The sequence below is a fragment of the Cupressus sempervirens genome, chromosome 7, assembly GCF_028749045.1.
Source record: "Cupressus sempervirens isolate cs-2001-9-10 chromosome 7, ASM2874904v1, whole genome shotgun sequence".
Lineage (NCBI taxonomy): Eukaryota > Viridiplantae > Streptophyta > Pinopsida > Cupressales > Cupressaceae > Cupressus > Cupressus sempervirens.
Window position 1 is genome coordinate 150412400 of NC_143124.1, and position 12639 is coordinate 150425038.

Sequence of the window (12639 nt, forward strand, 5' to 3'; positions counted from 1 at the left end):
ATACACATACCTTAGGCCAAAGTTGATTTTGAGGCAATTTTTTTTGCAAATCGGCACTCAAAGGCCCGATTTGTAGGCTCGGGTATATATCTTTAGATCTGCAATTTAATTTAATTCAGATCTATTAAATTATTCTTCTCTACAATTATTTTCAAATTCTACAAATTATTAGAATTTTTTTTTAGGCCAGGTTGGCCTGTAAAGAATTTTTTTTGTATAGGCACCAAGTAGTGACACCCTGACCCTACACCTTGGGTAGAATATTATTCGGTGGTAGTCTACCCAATTCTAGTAGTATTTAATTTACAAATTCCAGCTTCAAATTCCACATTTGGACCTTCAATTTATTGACAACATGCAATCCAAGCACTTAATCCACCATGGCCACACAACCTCCACTAGTGGCTTGTTTGATTTCATTTGGTGGCCCTCACAATTTAAACAATGTTGAGGGCTTTTAATTGATCAATGTGGGACCACTCACCGGCCGCATTTATTCTTTTTTGGCAATGGGCTTACTTTCCCAGTACAATATTTGTTTCATGGCCCCCACAGTCTTCCCGACCTAACATGATCGATTTTTGAGCACTGAATCCAAAAATATTCCATTCATTAGTCCTCTCACCTATAGGCACTATTGTATTTCCCTACCACAACCCATTTTCAAACCTCACTGATAGATATGACTCTCTTCAAGAATTGCACCCATCCTCCTGGCCATGCACAAGTTTTGACACAGATGTCACCAGCAACAAAGTTGTGCCACATGTCTGACATGTAGAGCCACATTAGTTGCAACCATTCTTGTCCATGTCATACCTCTATGACATGTGTTAGACCAAACATTGTCTTCATCACTCCATAGTTGTCTAGACACATCAAGACATTTGTACCCATGAGATCCTCCATGTAAGTAGCTAACAAGTACTATCTATACATTCTATACATTTTCCATGTTAGTGTACAACCCTGCCACATCACCAAAAGGGCTAATTTTTTGCTTACATCAACATTTCATAGTGTTAATTTGATAGATGTTTGACTATCATTCCCAAGCATTTTTGAACTACTGTAATGGTCATTTGACTATCAAATTTAAGCTCATAATTTTCTATCTAGATCCCTCTCTAGATGTAGTTTTGATTTGATAGTTCAACTTTGAGAGGCCATAACTTAGTCATCTGGAATCCAAATTAGGTGTAATTTTTTTAATTTTGGGTAGAATATCTTAAAATTTTCAGTGGTAATGTTCTTTTCTAGTTTTGGTGCAAGGATTTTTCAAAAGTTATAACTTTTGGTGAATGTACCTGTCCAATCCTACATTTTCCAACTTGAAATGCTCTGTACGAGCTCATCTAGACACATTTTCAAATTTTATTTTTTTGAAAGTGTGTTATTTTTTGTCTACTTTCCAGATCTACAATCAGATTATAGGGTTGTGTGGACAAAAATCTCACTTTTAGACTCAGGGCCTTTTTTGCATTGTATTTCTTTGATTACTTTTCAAAATTGTTTTACATCTAAGCTACATAGTGCTTAGTGATAGATTTGAGCCTCAAAAGGTAGTTGTAAACAACAAAATTAGAAGTCCACTTTGTACATTTTAACAAGAGGCCCTATTGTACATGCACTACATATAAAGTGCTAAAAGCATCTTTGTCTTCTTTTTTTTTTTGCGGGGGGGGGGGGCGTGGGCAGGGGAGGGGGAGGGGGTTCTTTTTATTGAGTGAAAGGAGCAGTGTGTATTATGTTTTTGTGTCTCTCTTTTGTGCTCTTTTACTTTTCTACATCATGGGTTCACCTAAAGGTCAACATCTAGCTTCACATAATTATTCTACATGGAAAGATATTGTATGGAGTAGATTAATAGAAAAAAGTCTAAGTCTTTATGTTGATGGTTCAATTGCAAAACCCACTAATTCCATAGCACTCAGTGATTGGAAAATTAAAGACCAAAAAGCTTTAGGAATTACCAGAACTTGTGTACATAGAGATCTTTTCTTCCACATTTCCATTTTCAAGGAAGCCAAGCCTACCTGGGACAAACTTGGATCATTGTATGGTAAGGTGGATGACAAAAAAAGATACCAGCTTGAGGATGACCTACTTCTCTTGGATCCAAAGAACTTTGACATAATTCAAGATTATATCAACAAAGCCAATGAGTTTAGAGCACTACTTAAAGATTGTGGTAATCCCATGAAGGATGATAAGTTGATTCATCACATCCTAAATAGGTTACCTTCAGAGTATCCTTCCTTTTTTTTGAGTTATAACACTCATAGATTGACCTTGGGAAGTGCTTTCCAAATGCCTACAATTGATGTATTTGTAGAAATATTGATTTTTGAACAGTCCCACTTGATAGATATGGGACTTCTCACATCATCAAAGACCAAAGAATTGGTGGCTAATAATGAAAAACCAATCAAGTCAAGGAAGAAAAAGTTCAAGCAACAACAAGAAAAAGTAGTGGAAAAAAAAATCACAATCTAAGACACAACAATCCTCCTCATAGCAAGGAAATTCTTCTTCCATCGAGAAGGGAAGTAATTAAAAGAGGAATAAACTTTTTTGTGCATATTGTAAGAAACTAAATCATGATGAGCATCAATTCAAGACTAAGAGAATCGATGAGTTGGAAAACCTACTCAAGAAGAACAAAATTCATGTGCCAAATGCTTCCAAGGATTCAACTCCAACCACTTCAAAGGAAAATAGAAAAGCACTTATGATTGGTTCAAGTTCTTCATCGAAATGGATTCTTGACTCAGGTACCTCATATCATATGGGTTCTTCAAAGGGAGATTTTTCTTCATTCAAGCAATCATAGGTACTGCACATCTTTACTGGAGATGATACTAAAATGAAAGTTGAAGGAAAAAGACATGTGGAGATGGAAAATGGGAAACTCAATGATGTTCTCTATGTTCCAAATCTTAGCTCTCATCTCCTCTCAATTTACCAAATCACTCACCTTGGAGATGGCAACAAAGTTGAGTTCCTTCTAGATTCAGTAATGGTGTGAAGTCCCAAAGATGATTCATTGGTTGTAGTGAGGAAAGACAATCATGAAAAGAGGCTTTATTCCTTCTCCCACTTTGTGCCTAAGTTTCCTTTAGATGCCTTTTTAACTCAATCTTATTCACAAATCAAATTATGTCATGAGCGGTTTGGACATCTTGCCTTCTGCTCTCTTCAACAACTTTACTCAAAAAACATGGTCAAAGGTCTACCTAACATCAACTTTTGTAAGGGTGAATTTTCATCATGTTGAATGGCTATGCATCTCAAGGAGAAGTATGATAAAGGGAAGTCTTCAAGACCACCAAGTGTTCTTAAGTTGGTTCACATGGTTTTAGCAAGTCCTTTTGTAGTGCCATTAGTTAGCCAAGGCTGCTACATCCTTACTTTCATTGATGACTTTTCACGCTACACATGGGTCTAATTTCTTCATCACAAGAATGAAGTGGTTGATAAGCTTCAAGCCTTCAAAATATATTTTGAACAACAATCAAGGAAAGCCATCAAGGTTCTTTGGATGGACAATGAAAGTAGATATGTGAATAGAATACTTAAAGACATTTCCAAACTTGAAGGAATTGATCTTCAAAATTCACCAGCATTCAGTTTGCACAAGATAGATGTTACAAGATTGAGGCTATGAACTCTTAAGTCCATGGAAAGTTGCATAATACAAGCCAAGTCTCTTTATCCTACACTTGAATTTGAAGGTATAAGCAGTGCCAATCACATACCTAACATGACTCCTCATTATGCCGTAGATGGTAACAATCCTTTTGAGGCATGGTGTGGTAGAAAAAGAGTTGTGAAACACTTTAGAGTCTTTGGTTGTCCAGCATGGACAAACATATCTTCTAGGGGATGTAGGGCACCACCACCTAGGTCTTGTATTTTCATCAGATATGAATACAATGTTAAGGTAAACAAACTTATGGATCTTGAGACTCAGGAGATCTTTGTGGAGAAGGATGTACACTTTGAAGAAAGTTCATGAAGCTTATCCTCTAATCCTCTCTGCACTTCATACACTGTGGAAACTAATAGTGACACCAATGATAGTGATTTAATAGACTTAGATTTGTGGGATCCTATTGATAAATTTAGAGAGAGGTCACATCATTAGCACATTTCACATGCATGTATTGCCAGAGTGATGGGTCTAGCATAGTAGGGTACACCTTGTCTTCCAGTTCTAGCAATAAGGGATGACTACATAGCAAATATTTGCAATTTTTTTGTGCAGTCATACATAGCAGACTTGGGAGACATCATTGATGATGTACATATTCTATTTGATGATGATTATCCTTCTTCAGTTATTGCATGGGCTCACTCTGACCCTTATGTACATTATCTACATGATCGATCTTCATAGGTTGATATGGTTGTGGATCCTTATGTAAAATAGTTGTAGGAGGTCTCTTTATTATTTAAGGAGATGGTTCTTTGGGATAGGTTCTACATCTATCCTTGTCAAATTTGTACTCATTTTTTTTAGCAGTCTTGAAAGGTGCAACCATCAACATTGACATAGGGATAGTTGAATAGGTTTCAGAGGCATCATTAATCATTGGGATTCTTTCTACACACAAGGGAAGCATTTGATATGTACATGTGCTATTATTTCTTCCAAAGGGGAGGAACATTATATAACACTCATGGACTAGCTTCTTCCTTGGAGCAACAATCACTGGTCAGCACTCTTCATTAGTGGGGGGGGACTACCTTGTCTCTCTTCCTCTTCTTTCTTATGGGAGAGACTTTTTCCTCTTATGAGGTTTTGTTCTTCTCATATTTCTCTATTGTATATACTTGATGTATGTCATAATGGGGGGGTCTTGATTACTTCATCCATCCATGCATCTTGTCTTTTCATCTCTCTTTTTGGGGGAGGGTTTTTCTCATGAGGTTTTCCCTCTTTCTTCAATTTATGAGAGATTGTATTTCATTATGTACATGGGTACCTAACATGGCCTAGTAGTTGGGACCCATTATGCATTTCATTCTAGCTTTTGTAAGCTTAATGCATTTCCCTAAGTTGCACTTTAAGAGGGATATTGGTGTAAATAAGTATTTACTTATTACACTTTACTTAAGTCTACTTAGGTTAATGCATTATTTTATTATTTCTTAGGTGAGACACATTGGATTTTGTGTACTCTTATGAGTTGTGATGTTGACAACACTAGAGTAAGAACCTCAATTTAGCACATGGTGTCTACAACACTAGAGTTTTCATAATTAACTAAGTTATCATGTAGAAAACACAATTATTTGCACTCCTAATTTAGTACATGGTGTTTACAACATTATTTTTTGTGCTACACCTTTGTAGGCTTATCCTCTCATTATCACACTTACTCTTGTGCTTAATGGAGAATAACCCATATCTGGTGGACATGTGCTTAGTTGTATGAATTATCATGTTGTTGATTCCTATACATTCTAGAAACATTCTAGAGGCCTTTATATAGGCACTCCTAGTGTACTTACACATTGAATCAAATACATATCGATATTCTAATCATACTCTTTTTGGTCTATGGTTGTGCTTGTGCTTAAGTTCTTTGATCTTGGGTCAATTTTTCCCTAAGGAAAATTCTTACAATAAGAAACAAATTGAAAGGTACATGTTTACTTGTTGAATTTGAGCCTAGAAATGTTAAAGATGCCTTGCATAATGAAAGTTGGATTGAAACAATGAGTGAAGAAATAGAGCAAATAGAGAAGAAGAAAACTTGGACTCTTGTTCCTAAATGCAAGGATAAAAATGTAATTGGCACAAAGTGGGTATTCAAGAATAAGCTAAATGAAGATGGAAAAGTTTCCAAAAAAAAGCAAGGTTGGTATGTAAAGTCTATTCTCAAGAAGAAAGTATTGATTATGGTGAAACTTTTGCACCTATTCCAAGATTAGAAGGTGTTAAAACTTTACTAGTATATGAATCTCACAAAGGATTTAAAGTTTATCAAATAGATGTAAAATCTACATTCTTGAATGGAATTCTTGATGAGAAAATTGATATTGAACAACTTGAAGGTTTTGTAGATCCTATCAAAAAGGACATGGTCTACAAATTACACAAGAAATTATATGGTCTCAAGTAAGCTCCCAGAGCTTGGTATGAAAGATTTCATAGCTACTTGATATAGATCGGTTTTCAAAGAACAAATGATAATAGTAGTCCGTATATCAAAGAAGGACCAAAAAAAAGGATTGTATTGGTAGAAATATTTATTGATGATACTTTATTCATAAGAAATGATCACTTGTACAAGGCACTTTTAGAAGAAATGAGTAAATAATTTGAGATGTCTATGTTTGGAGAGATAAAATTGTTTGTTGGATTGTAGATCCAATAGAAGAAAAATGACATCTACATTACTCAATCTAAATATATCAATGAAATACTAAAGAAGTTTGGAATGGAATATTCAAGACTATTTGGAACCCTTATGTCTACAAGACATAAACTTTCCAAAAATGATGATTCCAAAGAGGTAGATCAAACAACATATAGATCAATGATTGGAAAATTGTAGTATGTAGTGCATACAAGGCTTGCTATTGAATTAGCAGTCGATATGATGGAAAAATTCTCAACAAATCCCAAACAAAATCACATGATGGAAATCAAGAGAATCATGAGATACTTGAAAGGTACTAAAAAATATGGTTTATGGTACAAAATAGGAGGCGGTTTGGATTTAGAAGTATTCATAGACGTGGATTGGGTAGGAAGTATTGATGATAGAAAGAGAACTAGTGGTGGAGCATTCTTTCTTGGTATAAGACTACTATCTTGGATAAGAAAGAAACAAAATTGTATCTCTCAATCCACAGTAGAGGTAGAATATGTGGTAGAAATAGTCAATTATTCTAATATTGTTTGGCTCAAAAAATTATTGGTAGGTATGAAGATAGAGATCAAGGATCTAGTAGTCATATACTATGATAACACTAGTAGAATCAATATATCAAAGAATCGAATAATGCATACCAAAATAAAACACATTTCTATAAAATATCATTTCTTCAGAGAATTGGTGCAAGTTAAAGAAGTAAAATTGGAATATGTGAATACAAAAGAACAAATGGAAGACATATTCACCAAACCATTACCTAAGGATGCTTTTTTCTATCAAAGATGTAAGCTAGGTGTCATTCTTCTATTTGAAGCTCACTAAATAAAGGTTAGTGATGCACCAACCAAAGCATATTGTAGATCAATTAGTTGGTGCAATGTTGAAAAGGGCATATTGCAAATGAATCAGTACTTGAGGTACATTGATATTCAGTGAACATTGTCTTTGGTGTGAGATGTCAAAGAGGGAGAAGTTTGTTGTCATATCTCATAGAATTTTTTTGGAAAAGTTTGCTATTATAATTTTTTTGTAAAGAGATGTCAATGAGGGAGAATGAACTTGGTAGAGTTTACTATCAAAATAAGTTTTTTGATAGAGGGAGAAACTGAAGGTAGATAGAGTTCACATTGATAGAAGGAGTTCTCATGGACAAGAATTAGAATTAAACAAAGGATACTTCCTTACTTTATGCTTGCTCTAAAAATTTCATTGCTTTATGACATGTTGTGTTGCCATCAATTCCAAAGAGGGAGATTATTAGAAAAATTGATTAATTGTGTATTATCTTTGATGTTACACAAAATGTTATATCATTACCAGTATGTGTATACCAAGCTCACTTGGGCATTGAAGATAGTTTTTTGTGTCTACTGAGCACTCTAGAGTTTACCTAGTTTAGAAGACAATTTCTACAAATTTCACTTGAGTGCCAAAGGAAAGTTTGCAAAAGATAAGTGTTAACCGAGCTCACTTTGTTAATTAAGGAATAATTGGATGGAACAAGTGTTAACCAAGCTCACTCGATTACCAAAGGAACTTTGTGTATATGAAATGTTGACCAAGTTCACTTGGTTAATATAGAAAAATCATTCTAAGTTAGTGTCTACCGAGTGGGGTTGGCTAACAAAAGATTTTCTTATTTTGGCATATTAAGTTCAATTGATTTGTTTGTTGGTTCTAGCTGACTGAGAAGATGAATATTAATTATTCAATGTTGTATTTTAGTCGACTTGACAATATGAAATATATAAGGTCAAGTTGAGGATTTAGAATATGTGAATACATGGAAGATAATTGAATGGTGCTAAGAGGAAGAAAATTAGAAGGATAAGCATAATATCCTTGTGGAGCTGAAAAGATATATTCAATCAAGAAGGATGAAGTATACAAGCCAAAATTGAGATCTGTAATCAGCAATTCAGTTGCATCTGAAATCAAGTCATCTCATTGTTACTCTCTAAAAATTGTAGCAGTGATCTAAATCTCTTAACAAAGTTGGCTTAACAAGTATTTGTAAATCCTCTAACAAGGTGGTATTTCTATTGAATTTTCCAAAGACCTCTAACAAGCCCACTCCTAATAGGGTGATTAAATCCTCTAATAGGGTCACACCTAACAATGTGTTTTATAACCTTTAATAGGGTTGGCTCCTAATAGGGCTCACTTCAGAAGAGTGAAAATCAATAACTATGATGGAGACACAACCCAAGCACAGAATGGGCACAACAGGAAATGGGAAATTGTATTAACTATGAAAATAAGCTAGTACATTTAGTACAGAGAAAATAGGCTTCAAAACATGCCCTAAGGGCTTACACTAGCATAAATTTGAAGATAATTTCTCCTTTTAGTACCTCCTCTCAAACTCCACTCCGAATTGCCTTTTACAATGCCAGAAATGTCCTTAAATAGACCCCAAAGGGTTAAGGACTAGGAATACATTCTAGAAAGTGCTAGTTGGCATCCACCAACCAAATAGAAGGCTCCAAAAGCTACGTTAGAAGTCGATGAAAATCTAGAAGAATCCAGAAATGGTAACCAAACTTCTGGGAGGCATAACTTTTGAATCATAGCTCTGATTGATGAACCGTTTACATTTTTGGAAAGCTCTAGAAGTTTTCTATAGCCCTATGGACCATCTTTGTTCATCCCTCATTTTTTGGCCCTTTTTTGAGGTCATTTAATGCCCATAACCTAACTTTGAAGCATTCTTAGGAGGTCTCCAAAACCCAAAAAACTGTGATAACTTTCAAACCATGGGACATTTTGACCTGATTCTTTTTCTAGAATGCCCTAAATTACAATTACATTAATTTGGCCAATTTACACCTCCTAGTTCACCAAAATGATGGCTCAATTACATATTCCTATTTTTTTGACATTTACACGTATCCCAAGGTGTTCAAATACTCTATCCTAGAACATTGATAGTGGAACTGTGAGAGTCAAAACCTTTATTTGACCCAAATGGGTATCCAAAAATGAAAACACATGAAACAGAAACTAAGTATAAGTACATTTTTTTGGGTGACACATGATTACCCTTATACCCTCTGGATGCTCCTGCATCAGACACCCAAGGTAGATTGAAAAGTGACCCTGTCACTTTATGAATGGTAGAGAAAATCCCAAATGGGAAACTTCAGCTGCTAAAATCCAAGTTGAGTCCTCTATCGGCCATCCTTTCCACTTGACCAAATACTCTTCATACTGCTTATTTTTGGTACTCCTACCCACATGATGATCTAGAATGTCTTCTATCTCCTCGTTCTTAGAAGCAGGAATTGGAAATGGCTCTAACACCAGCTCCTCATCTGCACCATCATCATGATACTCTATTAAGTCTACAATGGTGAAAATAGGAGAAATGTGAATACCATCTGGCAGCTCCACCTCATATGCATTTCCTAAGTCATGTTTCTTCATAATTTTGTAGGGGCCAAATTTCTTCATTTTCAGCTTGTTGTAAGTACCGGCTGTAAATCTTTCTTTTCTTAAGTGTAACATGACTAGATCCCCTTCTTGGAATTCCTTATGTCTTCTCCTTTGATTAGCACTAGTTTTATACTCTTGATTCATCTTGGTAATGTGTGCTTGAACCTCCTTATGTAGATGCTTGAATGTTCAACAAATTCCTTAGCTTCAGCACTTGTCCTCTCCCCTTGTTCTATCTTCCTCAATTCTAGTGTAGTCCTTGGGCTACTTCCATATACAATTAGGAATGATGATTTAACTGTACTCCTATTTACAGAGTTATTGTAAGCAAACTCTGCTTGTGTTAAAATCAAATCCCATCCCTTGGGCTTATCCCTAACTAAACATCTCAACAAATTGCCCAGACTTCTGTTTACCACTTCTTTTTGGCCGTCGATCTGTGGGTGATACGTGGAACTAAATTTCAAGTCTGTTCTCAACTTCTTCCACAATGTTCTCCAGAAATACCCCACAAATTTAGTATCTCTATCAAAAACTATACTCCTTGGAAGATCATGTAGTCTTACCACCTCTCTGAAAAACAAGTCTGCAATATGGACAACATCATGAGTTTTATGGCATGGAATGAAATGTGCCATTTTGGAGAACCGATCAACCACCACAAACACTGAGTCATTACCCCTTTGTGTCCTTGGCAATCCAAGAAAAAAATCCATACTTATGTCCTCCCATGGCTTTGATGGAATAGGCAATGGCTGATATAGTCTAGTATTGTGGCTAAATCCCTTGGCAACTTGACAAACCTGGCAACTCTGTACAAACTTTTTCACATCCTGTAAAATCTGAGGCCAAAAATAATGTTCTCTAAGAATGGCAATGGTCTTATCTTGACCAAAATGTCCTGCCATCCCTCCACTGTGTTTCTCCTTAATCAAATTTTTCCTCATGGAACTCCTTGGAATGCACAATTGGCTGCCCTTGAATAACATACCATCCTGAATCAGATAGTCTAACCACTTAGTTCTATCTATAGCAATAGGCTCTTTACAAGCTTTCCATGCTTCAGCAAAATCAGGATCTTCAGGGTATAGATTCTTGAGTTCATCAAACCCAACTACTTCAACCTGCATTACTGTAAGAAACAACTGTCTCCTACTTAGTGCATCTGCAACCCTGTTAGATTTTTCACTTCTATGCTTCAACACAAATGTATAGCTCTACAAGAACTCTACCCACTTCATATGCCTCTGATTCAATTTACCTTGGCTATTTAGGTACTGTAATGCCTGGTGATCAGTATACAAAACAAATTATTTTGGTAATAAATAATACCTCCATTTCTTTAAGGCCTGAACTATTGCATAGAACTCTTGATCATAAACATAATACTTCTTCTTTGCATCATTCAATTTTTCACTAAAATATGCAATAGGCTTACCTTTTTGGCTTAATCCAGCCCCAATAGCACTACCACTAGCATCATAGTCCACCTAGAACACCTTTCTAAAATCTGAAAGTGCAAACACAAGTTGTTCTATCACCTTCTTCTTCAGTAATTCAAAACTTTTCGTAGCTGTTGCAGTCCATTTGAACTCTTTTCTATCCCCTCTTATTGTGTCAGTCGGGGATGCACATATGCCACTGAAATTCTTTATGAACTTCCTATAAAAACTAACCAGACCATGAAATGATCTTACCTCAGTAGAAAACCTTGGTGTAGGCCATTCCAAGATGGCTTTTACCTTCTTTGGATCCATTTTGAGACCTTCAAGTGATATAACAAACCCCAAGTAGACTAATTGCCTTTTTGCAAAGATACACTTCTTCAGATTAATTAACAGTTTCTCTTCCCTTAACCTTTCAAGGACACTACAAATATGCAATAAATTTTCTTCCAAAGTCTTGCTAAAAATTAAAATATCATCCAAATAGACAATAACAAATTTTTCCAAGAACTTCTTAAGTACCTCATTCATAAGCAACATGGAGGTGCTTGGGGCATTCGTCAATCCAAAGGGCATGACTAACAACTCATAAAGACCCTCCTTGGTTTTGAAGGTTGTTTTCCACTCATCTCCTTCTCAAATTTGTATTTAGTGATAACCACTCTTGAGATCTATCTTTTTGAACTACTGAGATCCACTCAAGCAGTCCATAAGATCATCCATTCTTTGCAAAGGAAATCGATACTTGATGGTTATCCTATTTATAGCTCGAGAGTCTGTACACATCCTCCACTCACCATCATTCTTTGGTGCTAGTACTGCAAGTAATGCACATGGACTCAGACTCTACTGAATCAAGCCCTTCCTCAATAGCTCTTGAACCTGTCTGTTTAGCTCCTCAGTTTCAGTAGGGTTCATCTTGTGAGCAGCCTTGTTAGGCAAACTAGCTCCTAGGATTAAATCTATTTGATGACTGATTTGCCTTACTGGTGGCAATCCTTCTGGAACATTATCACAGATGATATCTCCAAACTCACCTAGTAAATCTGAAACTTCAAGTGGTATTTCACTACTACCTTCTTTATCTCTCCTAGGAATCAAAGCATAGCACATACACTGATGTTTCATGCCATCTAAAAACTTCCTTCCATCAACAAGACAAATCCTAGCACTGGTACATACCTTTTCGCCTTCCTTTTTCATGGGCTTCAGTTTGTGGCAAACTCCATCCTTTATTAGAGAGTTTATTTTTGCATGTCCATCATGTACTGCATGTCTATCAAACTTCCATGGTCTACCTAGCAATAGGTGGAAAACATCCATTGGAATAACATCACAGAGAACTTCATCATGGTAACTCCCAATTTTGA